At 44.0% G+C, this 18201-nt stretch overlaps 1 long non-coding RNA gene across 3 annotated transcripts in view; it reads left to right on the top strand.

Annotated features, from left to right (window-relative positions):
* LOC146865421 (uncharacterized) overlaps positions 1-18201 on the top strand; it is a 249525-nt gene that overhangs the window by 138000 nt on the left and 93324 nt on the right. The window contains exon 5 of one of the 3 annotated variants that reach the window (XR_014976635.1): positions 12978-13154. The exons of the other annotated variants lie outside the window; for them this stretch is intronic. This is a non-coding gene — a long non-coding RNA (uncharacterized LOC146865421). Of the gene's footprint in view, positions 1-12977; positions 13155-18201 lie in introns of those variants that run through there. 3 annotated transcript variants of the gene reach the window in all.

Here is an 18201-nt window from a genome sequence, read left to right as displayed (position 1 = left end):
ACTACCATACCACATACAGGCGACATACCGGTAGACATCAAGAACTACAATAACCTTATAACCACCTACAGCGACTCTCTGCGCCCTTGCAAACAAAGTCAAACATCAAGAACACAAACATAGGTCAGGTGGTACACAGAAGAACTTAGGATGACCAAGCGGCACTGCAACCAACTGGAATGTAACTAGAAACTTATCCAAGAAGCCATGGACAGGGACACCTTCAAGTCTGCCTTGAGATGCTACCACCAGCAAATCTATAACACCAAGCAGAAAGCCCTATCAGAGCACCTAAGCACCAGTTCCAACAGTAGCAAATAAATCTTCTCCATTATAAATGATTTCACCACACCCACAGCCACTGCCAGCAACACCACCCCATCTCAAGAACCATGCAACAACCTCTCAGATGTTTTCAACAACAGAATCACAGCCATGTATGACAACTTCTGCCCTCAACCGGATCCCAGCAACCTTGCAGCCAGTCTGCCAATGTCACACAAAGAAGGCATAATGACCACATTGAACTCTATCACTACAGACAAAAGCACGATAATCATAAAGTCCACATCAGACCCATTCCCCTAACATGCCTTCAACAAAGTACTCTCCCTGATCAGCAAAGATCATGACTGCATCCTCAGCACCTCCATCAACAAAGCCACTTTCCTAGAAGCCAGGAAGCACGCAGCTGTCAACACCCTACCCAAAGAGTCCTCACCAGATCCAGGCAAGCTCACAAACTACCTACCAATTCCCCTGCTACTCAACTCAGCCAAGGTCCAGTAGAAAGCCAGCAGCATGCGCCTCACCAAACATCTTGTAAGCTATCAGCTCCTCAACACCACGCAGTTAATTTGAGACCCAACCACAGCACAGAGACAGCTCTCATCACACCAACAGATAACATCTGGATAGTCCTAGTCAGAGGAGAAACTGAGGTCCTCATCTTACTGGATCTCTCTGTAGTGTTTGACATGGTCTCCCACCCCACCCTGATCGAGACAACTGCACAGGGCAGGCATTCAGGGATCTCCCCACCAATGGATCTGCACATTCTTAACGAGAGGAACTCAAGCAGCCACACTGCCCCCTGACTCCTCTGAAGCCCTGGAACTCATCTGCAAAGTACCTCAAGGCTCCTCACTCAGACCCATCGTCTTCAACATCTACATGATCCCACTAACCAAAGTCATCCACGCACATGACAGTAATATCCTCTCCTATGCTGACAACATGCAACAGATACTGTCCCACTTCCACAAACCCCATGCAAGGAACAAATTCCCCACCTGAATGGCCAATGTGGCCAACTGGATAAAATCCAACTGTCTTAAGCTGAACACAGATAAGACAGAAGTGGTGATTTTCAGGAAGCATGTCTCACAGTAGGGCTCCACCTAGTGGACTATACACTTCATAACACCCCTACCCCTATACCACATGCAAGAAACCTTTGGATCATCATCAATAACAAGAAGGACATGTCCACCCATGTGCTTCCATGCCCTGAGGATGCTGAGAAACATCTACAACTGGCTACCGAACAACACCATAAAGACCATCACCTAAGCCCTCATCACCAGCAGGTTGGAGTATGGGATCTCTCTCTATCAATCAATCAATCAATCAATCAATCAATCAGTTAATTTGTAAAGCGTGCTACTTACCCGCAAGGGTTTCAAGGCACTGGGGGGAGGGGGGGTGGGGGGGGTGGGGGTCGTGCTGCTGCTACTGGTCGAAAAGCCAGTTGTCTCCTGAAAGTCAGTAGGTCTTCGGTTAGTCGTAGGTGGACGGGGAGGGTGTTCCATGTCTTGGTGGCACGTGGGAGAAGGATCTGCCTCCGGAAGTGGTTCTACGGATGTGCGGGACCGTGGCCAGGGCGTGGTCAGCGGAGCGGAGTATCCTGTTGGGTACGTAGAAGGAGAGTCGGCTGTTGAGGTAGGCTGGACCGGTTTTGTGGAGTGCCTTGTGTGCGTGGATCAGGAGCATGAAGGAGATCCTTCTGTCGATGGGGAGCCAGTGTAGGTTCCTCAGGTGGGGGGTGATGTGGTCGCGGCACGGGACGTCGAGGATCAGGCGTGCAGAGGCGTTCTGGATTCTTTGTAGTCTGTTGATGAGCTTGGACGAGGCTCCGGCGTAGAGGGCGTTTCCGTAGTCGAGTCTGCTGCTAACTAGGGCCTGGGTGACTGTTTTCCTCGTGTTTGACGGGTTCCATCTGTAGATCTTGCGGAGCATGCAGAGGGTGTTGAAGCAGGTGGAGGAGACTGCGTTGACTTATTTGGTCATGGTGAGTTTCGAGTCGAGGATGACTCCCAGGTTGCGTGCGTGGTCGGTAGGGGCCGGGGGGGTCCCCAGTGATGCGGGCCACCAGGAGTCGTCCCATGCTGAGGGGTTGGACCCGAGGATGAGGATCTCCATCTTGTCTGAGTTCAGCTTAAGTCAGCTTTCCTTCATCCAGTCGGCGACGGCCTTCATTCCCTGGTGGAGGTTGGATTTGGCGGTGCGAGGGTCCTTGGTGAGGGAGAGGATCAGCTGCGTGTCGTCGGCGTAGGAGATTATGTTGAGGTCATGCTGTCGGGCGATGCGTGCTAGTGGTGCCATGTAGGCGTTGAACAGCGTGGGACTGAGGGAGGATCCCTGTGGGACGCCGCAGATGATCTCTACACAGGGATCTTCAAATACCTCACAAAGAGACTGCATACCATCCAGAACATAACAGCCAGAGTCGCCCTTAACCTTCCACACCGGTCTCACATCTTACCACCGGAGACAGCCCATTTTAAAGGGCTTAGGGGGCCAATCCCCCACCCTTTTGGAAAGCATGAAGAGTGTCTGTCAGGGTAAGCAAAGGTCAGCCTGACAGACACTCTTCATGGTCGGGTCAGGCAACCCAGCTCCGTACATGAGCTAAATGCGCAGGTACCTGCCAGCCTGAGCTGGTTACTCCACTTCATTTAAAGACAGGGAAATCCTTTTAGCTCCTTGCTGTTCCTCCATAAGGCTGCCAGCTAATAAACATACAAAAGGCCCACCCCTTTAAAGGTGGGACTTCTGACATTCCTTTTTCTGCCTGAGACCATCATGCAAAGCACAGCGGACATGGTCAGAAACAAGTGAAAAATGCCCACAGTGAACTGCGAAACGTCCCTGATTGTCACAGGCATTTAGTTTTTGTTTCACAAACACAACCATCTAATGTGGGAAGTTGTGTTTCTAAAAGACCTGGGGAGAAAGTGTTTTTGCTGTGTTTGCAGGATCACTTTCCTTGTAAATACCCCATCACAATGGCAGGGAATTAAAAATATGATGAGCAGCGTCCTATGGGGCAGTCTAAGGGCTTTCACCACCACAGTGTACTGGAGGACGGTGAAACGAAGTCTAAATGAGCGCCAAAGGTCTGCCAGCCCACAATACTAGTGTAACATAACAAGTGACATTACATGGGGCTAAAAATAATGTTTTATTTTGCATCACTGAGTATGTGCAGTGAAAGGCTGATCACTAAAGTGGATGACATGTTGTCATGCACTTAAAAGAAATATGCACAGAACCACAGCATGGTCCCATCTAACCAAGATGATGTTGATACAATCATGCAAAAACGCAGGGTGGCGGGGGGGTCCTGATGAATAATATTAATCAATTGTACACCTTTTATATAGAAACATTACCATACATTTCATGTCTGAAGATTGCATGATAGGTTGGTGAAACACAATATATCCACACATATATGAACATACAATCGTAGAACTTGGTCAGTGCTAGTAGTATATTGTGACAATTGAATGTCATGATGTTGTCATGTGTCCACCAAATATTTACAGAATACCTCATTTTAGACCAGTTATTTCCTGGTGAACATCTAAATAACTAAATACATACAAGTCATCCGTCATAGCCTGACGTGTGACATCACAGCCGTGTGTTACTGTAACTGTTCTAAGGCACATTAAAACAACTATGAATAAAGCCTTTTTCCCTTTGTTGACTTTCCACTTGCATATAAAAATAAAAATGACCTTTTTCCAATGATATCAATGTTGATATGTGCCACTGCTACTAGGTTTGATGTCCCATTGTCAATAACAAAGTTGCATAATTCGATCACAGCAATCACAAGTCCATAGCTGCCCCAGCGGCGTCCGGCGCAGGTAAGCGCGGTGCGGTGGGTGGGGCAGGGTGGGGGGGGGGGGGGTTGGTAGTCGATAGATGACGAAATAGGTAAAATTTTATAAATAAATTAAACCCATTCTACCGTCAGTCGACTCCCCCCACCACCGTGCCCCGCCCTGCTTCACAGCCCCACCGCGCTTACCTGTACCGGCTGCGACTGAACTGCACACACCCCAGTGCATGCAGTACCCGTCAGATATTGTTGATTTGGCAAATAGAGATGCTGTGCAACTGACACTGAATTAAATGTGAGATGGCCAATTCTCCTCATGCGGATCTGTTCCATCACGGTCAATTCCTCTGGCAGTAGAAGTCAGCGCAGAAGGAATACCATTGTTAGAACCTCAATGGATGTATCCAGAACTGAAGAACATCCTGCGGCTCTTCCACCTGCATACAGTCCAGAATAGGTCACTACCAAAGCCATCTTTCACTATGGGGTGAGCCAGAATCCAGCTTTCCTCCTGGACCCAGGACGTCAAATGCTTTCAATCTTGCCCTCTGTTGTAGGTCCTCCCTTTTGTTCTTTCTAAGTAGTAATCTCAGGCACAATGCACTTCCATGCGATGCACCTTTGAGGCAAAACCAATGACCGTACACCTTAGGGTACCTTTCAGGGACCCCTTACTCAACACACTTCGTCTTGTCCATGATGAAGCTGGGGGCTCGCTCTTTATCTGCTCCAGAGTCCACATTTAGCAAGAGCCACAAGATGCACCTGGATGCTGTTCACTGTGGAAAGCATTGCACAGGAACGGTTGTTTCTGCACTTCTGCATTATACATTTCCGGTCACTAGTGACTGACGGAATGCCACGATATGTCACCGCAAGTTTTACTCCATGTAGAATTTCAAACCTTGGCGAAAATGAAACTAACAGAAAGTTAAGACATGCGGTAGGATTATCTTTAAAACACACAAGAGGATAAAGAAATAAATCCAGGAAATGATGTCGAGATAAGACTGTAGTCACAATATTGCAATGCACTGTAGGCGTAATATTACATATTGCAAAATATAGGAACCAAAATGTCAAAAATGTAATTTAAAATGTATTTATGTGTATATGTGATGTGACAGTGCTGTAAAACTGAATCTTTAGGTATTTGTAAGAGTATTATCATGAGTACAACGCACCCTGACATCCTAAATCACTGAGGTGAATGATGTGTGTTAGAAATGGGGGTCTCTAGTTGCCAATGGTATACACCTTTGTCCAAATAGGGACCCTTGCTTCTAGTCAGGGAAAGGGGGATACACTCCTGAATAACCCCTGCTCACCCCTTGGTAGCTTGACACGAGCAGATAAGCTTATCTCAGAGGTAGTGTGTAAAGCATTTGTGAACACATACAGTAATACAGTGAAATCACTGCAAATGGACACCACATCAGTTTAGAAAAATAAGTAATCTTTACTAGACCTAACACAAGACCAAACGACAAAAATCCACAATATTGTAATGAAAATATGACTTTAGAATGGTAGAAATAGCTTTGTTCAATGTAGATGGTAATTGCGACACATAACTCTCAAAGTACCTTGGATGTGTAACGCAATACAAACAAAAGGGTCGCAGGGAAGGTGATGCGTCGGTTCCTTACACGCAAGAACGGTGATGCGCCGGTTCCTTACTGGAGAGGAGGTGATGCGTTCAGTTCTTTACCACGTGGGGAGGTGATGCGCCGGTTTCTTACTGCGCTCCAGTTACGATGCGACAAGATGGCGCCTCAATGCGATGCGACGATCCGGTGCGATGCAACAAAATGGCGTCTTTGATGTGATGCGACAACGTGGATGTGATACATGCACGCCCAACGGTCGTGCGGCGAATTTGGTAACTTCTGAGCCGTGATAGGACCTGCAACACGCTTCTCCGGTGATGTGACGGCGACCCCTGCGTCGGCGACACGCTTCTCCGGTGATGCGGCGAGCTTCATCAGCGATGCGACAGCAACTGCTGCGGCGGCAACACGCTTCTCCTCGTTGCGTCGTGCTTCCAGCTCCCAGCGACAAACAGTCTCTAGAGGTCCTGAATAGCTGCAGGCACCTCTGTAGATTAGAATTCCCAGCAAGGAAATTTAGGGGGAGCTGGTGGTAAAGTCTTTGTGTCCCTGAGACTTCAGACAGGAGGCAAGCTCAGTTCAAGCCCTTGGAGATCTTCCTCAAGATGACAAACCAAACAGCAAATCCTTTTCTCCTTTCCTTGGCAACAAGTAACCACTGCAGGCCAACCCCAGACAGCAAACAGCACAGGGGCAGTACTCCTCCTTCAGCTTCTCCGATTTCTTCTCCTTGGCACAGGTTACTCTTGATTTCCCAGAAGTGATCTAAAGTTCTGGGGTCTGGGTCCCCCTTTTTATACACTCCTTTGTCTCTGAAGGCAGAGAGTGTCTGTACCTAGTCCAAACCAGTTCTGGCAGCATTCTGCCAGTGCACAACTTCTTCCTTTGTCAGTGTGGGCCAGGGTCATCAGACACACCACAGGAGGTGGAGCCAGCATTGTGGAAGACAGGCACAGCCCTATTCAGGCCCAGGTGCTACTCCTCCCACCACTCCCAATGCAGATAGGTCTATTCAGCCTAGTGCTGACTCACCCTGTCTCCCGAAGCCACCCCAGCCCCTGTCACTCACAAACCAGACATGCAATACACAACCTAGCAGAGTCAGGCTGGATGGTTAGGCAAGAAAATACCTACTTTCTAAAAGTGGTATTTTCAAACACAGAATGTTAAAACCAACTTCACTAAAAGATGTATTTTATCATTCTGAGTTCAGGCATACTAAACTTGAATTTCTACCTAGTTCCCTGAGTCAGTTAGGATTATAAGATGTTATAATCAAACTGCCCATTCTGGCCTACGGGAACAGGGAGCCTTGCAATAGTGAAAACCGAAATTGGCTGTAATTCACTATCAGGACATGCCACACACATCAGGGCATGTCCTACCTTTCACATACAATAGAGCCTACATTAGGGGTGGCTAACATGTAGAAAAGGGAAGGTTTAGGGACTGGTAAGTGGGTGCACTTACCAAGTCAACATGGCAGTCCCAGACTACACACAGTCTCTGCAATGGCAGACCTGATACTGAGCCTGCCCTAGGGCCTACTTTAGGGTGGCTAACATGTAGAAAAGGGAAGGGTTAGGGACTGGTAAGTGGGTGCACTTACCAAGTCAACATGGCAGTCCCAGACTGCACACAGGCTCTGCAATGGCAGGCCTGAACCATATTTTACAAGCTGCTTCTGTGGGTGGCGCAATCAGTGCTGGAAGCCCACCAGCAGCATTTGATTTACAAGCCCTGGGCACACATGGTGCACTATACTAGGGTCTGTCAAGTAAATCAAATAACCAATCATGGAATCACTAATCCATTACATTATTTTACCATATGGGGCACTTGTACTTTGGCACTGAACAGCAGCGGCAAAGTGCCCAAAGCATCTAGACCAACAAAAACAGATGAGGCAACAGCAAACAGTGGAAGGGAGACTCACGCCATTGGTGCCAAGTCTAACAATGTGTTAATGACAGAACATGCATCTCGTTGATTATTCCACAACATGGAAAACATCATGCCTGCACACGTGTATTAGCGTAATGTGGACAGGGCAGTTCAGGATGATATGTGGACTGTTGAACCACATGTCATCACTGACTGAATGCTTGACTCCGAATGTGCAGACCTCACAGACTGTAGACTCAGTGGAGGACTGGAGCTTCTAGTTGGTTGTGGACATGCCTATCCTGACCCATGTGTACAGTTCTGAGTCAGATGTCTATGGCCTGATACAATGAGATATTGTGCAATACACAGCAGGCCAGGAGAATCTTGCACACTTCTGGGGAGTGAAGTAGTGTGATCCAGATATCAAGCAGTCAAAAGTCCATTGTATGGTGCCTTGTTACTTATGTGCTTCATTGTACTTCAATTGCAGCACTTTGGTGGGGCAATAAAACTACTCACCAACCAGCCATATTTCCTTATTCACCCACATGCTGTTGAGCAGAAATCACCAACTGATAGACGAAGGAGCAGTCAGGTGTTCACCATGATTGGCTGATGCATATTTTATGTATCCACTAGGATTATAGTCAATTTCAACAGGATGCAGTGTCAGTGGTGTGGACTGGGATAAAGGTGTGCAGGATATTGTGGTAGTTGGAGGGCGTCATTAATTCAGATTTCTTAAAACACGCAAGGGAAACGTGCTGTGTCGCACTTTTCCTATCCATCTGTGACTGTCTTATGGCCATGTATTATTGCACATTTCAATAACTGGTGCAGGCACCTGTATTGACTGGGTCGTGTGATGCCAGCTGTGATGCCCCGTTCCTCTGAAAAGACCTAGTAGTCAGGTAATGTAATTCAGCGAGGTCCTTGGCATGGGCATGGAAGACGTGACGGGGCAGTGATGGTTGTGCTGTAGCATGACTGGCCCCATTTACTTTTGTCTCTTCTTGTATCCTAAAACGACACTTTAGGTTTCATTTACTTGGTCCTCCGATGGATCTTGAATTGTGTCGAGAGGGGTCGGATATAGGGGATCCAATCCAGTTATCCAATGAGGACCAGGAATTGAATAATTGACCTACAAACTAGTAATTGTATTCATATATATAACCCTCAACACTACACTATACAAATATAGAATTATCACAGATAGGACAAATCTCCAGAAGAAATTCAGCCGCACTAAAATCATACAGACCAATAACTCAGTTAAAGTTATGCAGAATAGTAACATTAGAATCTGCTGTCCAGATATCTCTCTATTTAGATTCCCGTCCCTCAATAATACTCAATTGGAATGCACAATCAATAATTGAAGATGAGATATGGGGAGACAGTAACATTATTTGAGGATGGTTTCGTTTTATCAGTAAATTTAAGAATAGTAAATACATCATTATCAGGCATTTAAATTGTGAAATACAGAATAATCAAATGTATATCTTGTAGCACATCAATTACCAAAGCCATAGAATAAAAGTTTGGAAAGGACGTGATTCATATCAGTTCAAAGGTTCTTGCCCAATGAGGGAAAGGAGCCTGGGAATGGCACAAACAACGTATGCATCAGGCCAAGGAAAGCCAGTACAGTCCGCAAGTTCAAAAGTTGTCTCTCAGTCCTCCAATAGCAAGATGGAAAAGCCGACAACTCACTTGTCTCACCCTCACACGATGCATATCAATTACCAAGTTCCTGGGTGACACCTCCTGGGTCACCTCCTCTAGTCAGACGACTCAGTAGATTGGTCAGTTCGTATAGGCCGATTGTCATGCAGCATGAAGAAGACACATATTATAGCAAAAAGGTGGTGATGATCAATCAGGCTGTCAAACCATTTAAAAAAATGGAAAGTTTGCGAACAATAGTCTTTTAGCAAAGACACGAGTGAGTTCAAGAAGACAGTTTCTCACAGCAGATATTCAATAAGTAACAAAATGGCAGTGAGTGGTCCTAGTATGTGCATGGGAACTCTTTCTATGAAACATAGTTTCATCTCACACTACAAGTCTATGAAGCCTTTCCATGAGAACACAAGCAAGCAAAAAAAGAGAAAATGTAGGCCTAAATTGAGTTTAGTTCAGGAAATACACAATAATAAAATTATGGAAATATGTTTTACATTCCAAAGTTTCAAAGACCTTATATCCTTTTTTCTCAACTTATGGCACTTATAAAGTGTTTTAGTCTCATTAAAATTAGCACGTGTAACTATGACAGATTACTGCATTTTCAGAGTACCAACGTATAAAATAATTTCTAAATATAAAATATTAATCTTCTTTGCAGTAATTCTCATTAGGACATATATAAAGATTATTCTGTAGAAGTTTCAAAATAATTGGAATTATTATAAATTTGCAGTACCTGTTTTTCTTTTTCTCTGTTGGTGCATTTCTTAACATGAGCAAATATAGATTTGAAACAAAACTCTTCTATAAACATTCATATTGTCATTTAGTTTAATAAATTCTTCACAAACATCCTTTGTCAAGGAAAATAGTTAATGAAATCTCTATAATAGATCAGTCATCACATTCACGTTTCTATTTCACCTTAAAAGAATACACCAGTGAAATTTTAGTAGCACAAGACACCTGCAACAGACTCAGCACCTTTTTCCACCACAAAATCAAGAGCATCTACAACAACTTCGACCCTCACCAACCACCCCCGACACCAGGAAGCCAGCGATTGACAACTGGACAGTCTTCACTACCGAAGACACACTGAAGACAATGAAGTCAATCCACTCCGGGGCCCCCATGAACCCCTGCCCCCACCACATCTTCAACAGAGCCGCCGAGACCATCGCACCCGTGCTCCGCCACACCATCAACCACTCCCTGGCGACCGCCTCGTTCCCCGACGACTGGAAACACGCCGAGGTCAACCCTCTCCTGAAGAAACCCCCGGCGGACCCGACCGACCTCAAGAACTACAGACCCATCACCCTGCTCCCGTTCCCAGCGAAAATCATTGAGAAAGCCATCAACAGCCAACTCGCCACCTTCAATGAAGAACACAACATCCTCGACTCCTCCTAATCCGGCTTCAGAAAAAAACACAATACATAAACCGCCCTCCTCACCGCAGCAGACGACATCCGCACCCTACTAGACAGAGGAGAAACAGTAGCCCTCATCCTCCTCGACTTCTCAGCGGTGTTCGACACAGTCTCTCACTGCACCCTAATGCGCAGACTCCACGATGCACGGATCCAGAACAAAGCCCTTGACTGGAAACACTCCTTCCTCTCTGACAGAACGCAGCGGGTCAGACTCCCCCCTTTCCTCTCGGACCACACTCCAACCACCTGCAGAGTCCCCCAGGGTCCTCCCTCAGCCCGACGCTCTTCATCGTCAATATGGCTCCACTCGCCCCCATTGTCAGAACCTACGGACTCAACATTGTGTCATACGCCGATGACACCCAACTCATCCTCTCCCTATCCAACGAACCCAACACCACCAGACACAACTTCCAGGAAGGCATGGAAGCCGTCGCCAAATGGATGAAAGACAGCTGCCTACAACTAAACACCAACAAAACAGAAGTACTCATCATGGGCCCAAACCCCGATGCCTGGAACGACACCTGGTGGCCCCCCTCCCTCAGAAGCCCGCCCACCCCCATGGACCACGCTGGCAACCTCGGAATCATCCTGGACTCCGAGCTCAAAATGGACCGCCAGATCAACTCTGTCTCGTCCTCCTGCTTCCACACCCTACGCCTCCTACGCAAGACCTTCAAATGGATCCCCCCGAACACAGAAAGACCGTCACTCATGCCCTCGTCACCAGCAGACTCGACTACAGCAACGCACTCTATGCCGGAATAAGCAAAAACCTCACTGCAAGATACAGAACATCTAGAACACCGCTGCAAGACTGGTTCTCAACCTGCCAAGACACTGCCACATCTCCCAGCACCTCCGCACACTCCACTGGCTCCCCATCGAGGCTAGCATCACCTTCAAGATGCTCACCCACGCACACAAGGCCCTCCACAACACCGGACCAGCATACCTGAACAGCCAACTAAATTTCCACGCACCCCAAAGGACCCTACGATCAGCCCAGCTCTCCTACGCCACTGTCCCCCGCACCAGAAAGACCAGATCGGGAGGCCGCTCCTTCTCCCTCCTCGTGGTCAGAGCTTGGAACGCCCTCCCCCTAAATCTCAGACAGGCAACATCGCTCCCCATCTTAGCAAGAAACCTCAAAACCTGGCTCTTCAACAGACCCCCTCCTTGAGGGACTGGAACCTACACACCTCTTCCCTCCTAGCGCCTTGAGACCCCTACGGGTAAGTAGTTGCACTTAACAAATACTTGATTGATTGATTATGTTATTCAAAACATTTCAGTCTAATCTACACTCTTCTGCATGCTTTTACAATACAGTAACTAAGGGGGTCCTTCCTCCATCACTAAGCTTATTACCCACCACAAAATTAGGATGGCGGTGGGTACCGCGGCAGACGCAAACTCCGTCTGCCGCTTCACCGCCAAAGGCAATCGCACCGATTGCCTGGTGGACGATGCAGGGCCCCTAAAATGATGGCGGTGCCTAGCAGGTACCGTCCACCAAAGTAGAATGTGGGTATCGGAAAGGCCTTTCCAGGGCAGCGATGCTGCCATGGAAAGGCTGGTGGGGACTGGGTTTGGGGGCCTGTTGTGGGCCCCATTTGTTTGGGAGGGTTGCTGCACGGGTGTACCCATGGTACCCCCTGCATTTCCATGCCACGTAGTGCAGGGAAATGCAGTGCAAGCCCTTTTAACATTGCGTACAGTGCGGCAGCCAGCAGCACCGCCCGCAGTGTTAAAAGCGCTGGATGGCGGGTGCATCCTAATCGCAGTGGTGGGATCGCCGCATGTCTGGCAGATGGTCCCAAACACTGCTACGATGCCGGCTATCGTAATCAACCCCTAAGTCTTTTTATGATCTCTTTCCTCATAATTTTCCAACATATAGTAAACACACAATGTGCACGGTGTCATTTTTCTCTCAAAGGTGTCGAAATCAGTTTTATGTGTCAACTAAAGGATTCAGCAGTTTAGCTGCTTCATCAGATGTTAGCTAACCCTGTCCAGTAATACATGTGTGTGGAAGCAACAACTCTTCACTAGCCATTAGAACAATAACAATAATGACGTGCTTTCATGCGGCACTTCCAACAAAACTTTTGTAATTTCTAACTACTGTAATAAACAGATCCTACTATTACCCAATTTGATGCTATTCAGTAAGATCCTTTGTCTTTATACCTTCTTTCTCCTCAGTTCTTTTTGCTGATGATCGGGGCAGTGTTACATCGCCTGTCAAAAGTCACGTCCTAGATTCTTTGTGTGTATTGTTAAAACATCCATATGGTTGGTAGGTTTTTCTGGATGTCTTGCAAATCAGGAAGCAAACACTGCAGACATGCAATTTTTTTAATTTAAATGACAAACTTTAAATCTAAACTTCTCTAAACATGGATGTGTTTTTTGTTTGTTCATCTCGAATGTTGTTCGGCTGCCCACATGAAAGGTCTTGTTTTGACAGTGATGTGTAAAATAGCTGGCTAAGGGGCAAAGGAGCCAGACACTGGGCCATGGTACACAGGTCTTATAAATTTCACAGCAAAAGAAAACTAATTGTGCTTTGTAGTTAGTGTTTATCACTTCCCCTAGGGTTCAGGAACGTTTTTAATTCCCAGGATGTGCTCACCCATGTGAGCTGAAAAGCTGAGCTGATTTGGGGAAAAGGCCAAAGACAGGCACACCTTGTGCCCGGCTCCTAATCTTGCTGCTGTGTTTTCATTTCACCAAAAATTATCCCTCATGCCCACCTCCCCTAGGAGTGCTAAAATGCAGATGAATTGCTAGATTCCGGAGAAAAGCACCATTGTGGCAGGAAACCCCACTCCTCACACTGTTTCTTTTGTTGTGTTTCACTATAAATAATGCCTGTTGACTAGGGAGCATTTCATTCACTTCAAGGGAGGTGGGAGTCTGTACCAAAAGTATGTCCAAAGAATAAAAGCATCCATCAAAGATTAACCACAATATCTCATTTAAAGAAATCAATATGGAATCTTTACCATGAGCATATCTCCATCCCACTTGTGCTAGGGCAAGTTCTGTTTGCTTTACAAAAAAATAGGACATTGATTGTTGGCTACACCTTCCAAGAATGTAGTGGGGAGGGGATATGGGGCAGTAGTTTGATAGATCAGAAAGGTCTTCTCTCTGTTTCTCTCTGTTTTTTTAAACGGTGCCACTACAACCTACTTCCAATTGCTGAGAATCACATCAAAAATGTGTTTTTCACATCATCCATCCTCTGACCCTTTTTGACAATTCTAAAGGTATGGGGCATAGTCATTATCACATAAAGCGCAGGCATTCAAAGGGTTGAGAAACCTGACTGCAAAAGCTTAATAGAAGGATCAAGCTGCCATCGTCTGATTAGCAATTTCTAATCTGTGTTTATGTTACCACTATTAAATGCACCACATTATTCATACACGTATGATTCAGGCACTATAACTGAATTATAAAATATGTATAATCTGCATTTGATGTTAAAGGGCACAAACAAATGACAATTAAAATATATGACAAATGTATTTATTTTGAAAATGTATTAACTTAAATATATTAAAATAAATACAATTAAATATATAAACTTTAAAAAAATAATAACTGTTCTCATCCAAATTGGAAAATAAAACATATAAACTTAAACTAGATAACTGTTGCAGTTTACGAACTGTAAACATCCACACTCTTGCTCGAATAAAACAATCACATTTTTTAATGAGTAGTTTTATACAGTTTTTGTTCACTGTTTAGTGATCTCAAAAAAGGAAATGTAAACGCTTGTGGTCTTGTGCAAATTTAGCAATTACTTTTTCACTTAGTGATCTCAAAAAAGGAACTGTAAATGTTTGCGTTCTTGTGCAAATTTATCAATTACTTTTTCAATTAGTGATCTCAATAAAGGAACTGTAAAAGTTTGTGGTCTTGTGCAAATCTATCAGTTACTTTTTAATCAGCTGGTTGTTTTCATCAATTTTTGCTCAATGTATGTTTAGCATGCACAAACCCGATAAGAGATCTTCTACCATTATTGACCTCAACCAGTTTTTCACCCTTCTCATTGTGCCAAAAGACCTTTCCACTGCACAAGTGGTCACTGGTAAAGTGAAAGCAATGAGAATTGTTTGCTGGGCTAATGGAAATAAATCTGTGTGGTTTATTATATTCAGAAATCCATTGTCAAACTGTTCATCCTTCGTTGACCATTTCTCAAGCAATGTGACTGCTTCAGCTTCCAGGTTTTCAATGTTGTAAATTTTGCTGCTGTTTGCGTCTTGGCATTTGTATTGCTCAAGTATAATTTTTGCCATGTGTTTTGGGTAAAATGAGAACAGACTGAAACATTTGCCACATAGCTAGACTGGTGATAGTATTATTCCACTTAAGAGGAACCAAATTAGAACTAAATACTTGCTGGCCTCTCTGTCTGGGAACTCAAATTTCGATGCTCAATTTTTCTGCCATTGTTTGAGCCTTTGAAAACAATTCGTAAAATTGTTCTTCTGATTTTTGTCTGTGATCACAAAGCACAGTTACAAGGTCTTGCATGTGATTACACACCTTGAGGATATCAAGCAGAACAGCTGGAGAGCCTGGCTTACAGATTACAATCTTGATGAGTAATTTGAATTATGGACAAGCAAATGAGAAAGTTCACTGTGCTTGAGTAACATTGCAATTGATATGCGCCCTGACCTGTTTTGCCTGATGCTGTAGTAACCAGTAAGCTTAATTGCTTAAAAGTCTCTTCAAAGTTTGAGCTAAAAATTCGAATGCTCTTGTATTTTGCTGCCATCGTGTTTCACTCAGCAATGGCACATTGGGAAAAATAAATCTTCTTTTTGGACTCTCAATGTAAAACCTGATGATGGCTTTCACTGAGCCAACTGAATTTCATATATCAGGTACAGCATTTAGGTCATTAACAACCAAGTTAAGTTTATGTGCAGCACAGTGAGCAAAAGCAGCTTTAGGATATTTTCTCTTTATTAATGCTTGAACAACACCTACCTTTCCTACCATTACAGAGCATCCATAATATCCTTTGCCATCGAGTTTTTCAAAGTTTAATCCAAATTTACAACATGTATCCATAATCATATTTGCATTTGAGACAGCATCCATTTATTTTAAGGTTGCAAATCCAAGATATTCTTCTCTCATGACAGCTACAGCGCTATTTGTGTCTACAAAACATACTCCAAGTGACATCTGTTCTTTTCTGGATATGTCAGCTCTTTCATCAGCAATGATTGAAAATCCATTTGACATATTGACTAAGGATACTAGATCTTCTCTTAATGTTTCTTCACAAAATGTAATCAATTCATTTTCAACTTAAACTGATTTATACCGTGCATTAACTGGTGAATTGTCCAGATGGTTCTTTAGGATCACATCTCCTGCTTCAATTCAAAATTGGTACAGACTTGGCACGTTTCCGGTTGTACTTTTTTTCCCACATAAAGCAATGTCATGTGGGCCACATAATAAGATAGTGGACAAAATTGAAAATAACTTTTTTGATTTTCTTAAACGTACCTTTTTACAGTGCTGTATATTTGGCAAACAATACTTGTTTCCGGTTTCTTTCTGATCGCCAAAAAGTGAACTGCATCCAATTGTGCATTTTAATACCAAGACGATGAAACATGGTTGCGTACACTTTCATGGGAGTCTTTATATTTAGCAAAAGGCTTAGTTATTAATGCTTCTTGCATCCTACAATGAACTGGCTATGTAAAAGCTGTACAATACTTGAAAATCGCACCTTTCAGTTGTGGAGAGTAGCTAAGTCATGGTGAATATTGATTAATCCACACATGACGGAAACAGCGATGTTCACCTGAATCCTTCTTGAAGTCATACCTCTCTGGTGAGGTATATGTATTTATCTGTAGTTTGTATTTAAAATCACCTGTTAGTTTTTTTGATTAATTAAAATACAATCCATTATAATTTACTGGAGCATCAACATCATGCAGAACTGCTTGTGCTTGGTTCTTCTGCCTCTGTTCACCATGTCTAGACTCTTTTCTTGCTTCCTTACCAGATTCCAAATGATGCAATTTTCATTTTGAAAAACATTTGCGGATATCCATTTCTAAAAGGAAACGGGGATCATTAAATACTCAGCTCATTGCCGTACTGTATTGAATAAACTTTGAGTTGTAGATGAGCTGCAGGGAGTTGGAAAATTCCTTTAAATTTCTCCTGCAAGGAGAACCAAGCTTTTCTTGCATAATGCATAGTTTTATTGGTAAGATGAGACTTGGGAACTTCAAATAACTCACCTACAATGCACTGTTTATTGAATACAGCCCTGTGTGTATGCAGTAATAGAAACCTAAAAAAGGGTTTGTGTGTGGGTATATATACACACGCTGACACACACACACACACACACACACACACACACACACACTATATATATATATATCCCCATGCCTAACAAACATTGATGTGTCCGTCTGTAATGTAACTGGTGCTCATGTAAAGCACTCTGATACCTTCGGGTCTAGTCAGCGCTATATAAAACTTCAAACAAAAAAAACCTGCTGCTGCTGTGGCAAGTGTAATCTGGTACTACAGTATCTGTGCGTGCAGTCTGTTGCTGTGGCAAGTGAAATCTGTCACTACAGTATATATGTATCTCTTTCTCTCTCTATATATATATATATATATATATATATTAAGACAGCTGTATACAAATACAGATTGGAGAATTGAATCAGAAAATGTATGCAATGGCTGTTTTCCTTAAAGTGATATTGACATCATTGGGAATAAGGGTCACCACTACACATATATATATATACATATATACATGAGAAACTATATAAAGTACTGTACTTCACACACATATGTGTATATATAGATGTGTACTCTTGTCGAAGTTGAAACAGTGGAGGAAGGAAAGAATGTTGTTGAAACATTGCACAATCGTGATTATAATTTCCACACTGCGATATATAACTATGGTTTTGCCTCATTCTCTAACAAAAACAAAAAAACAGGAAATGAGATCCTGTGCACACGTATGGGTAATTGGCTGGTCCTGTATGTATTTAGTAGATGCCAGAAGGAGTCGGACAAATTCTTTGTAATGGATAAATACTGGTCGACATCAAGTGAGTTGCGTGCAACAATTCTTTTAATGGAAAGTTTCAGTTCAATATACAAAAGAAAATAGATCAGCCGACACGTGTTTCGTCACAACGTGTAGCTGTTGTGACTCATCAGGGCTAAGGAGAGAAAGAGGTGGATAAAACAAAATGAATGCAAAATTAAAGGTAAACGAATAAAAACAGGAAATAATAAAATGGAGCCATTGCAACAGTAAAAAGGTATGAGAGCCAATAGAGATCGGCGCGACAAAGAATGCCAGTGAGGAAGACGGAGGATTCTAGAACCAGTACTT

Source organism: Triturus cristatus, chromosome 2_1 (assembly GCF_964204655.1).
Source record: "Triturus cristatus chromosome 2_1, aTriCri1.1, whole genome shotgun sequence".
Taxonomy (NCBI): Eukaryota; Metazoa; Chordata; class Amphibia; order Caudata; family Salamandridae; genus Triturus; species Triturus cristatus.
This window is presented reverse-complemented; position numbering and strand designations above follow the sequence as displayed.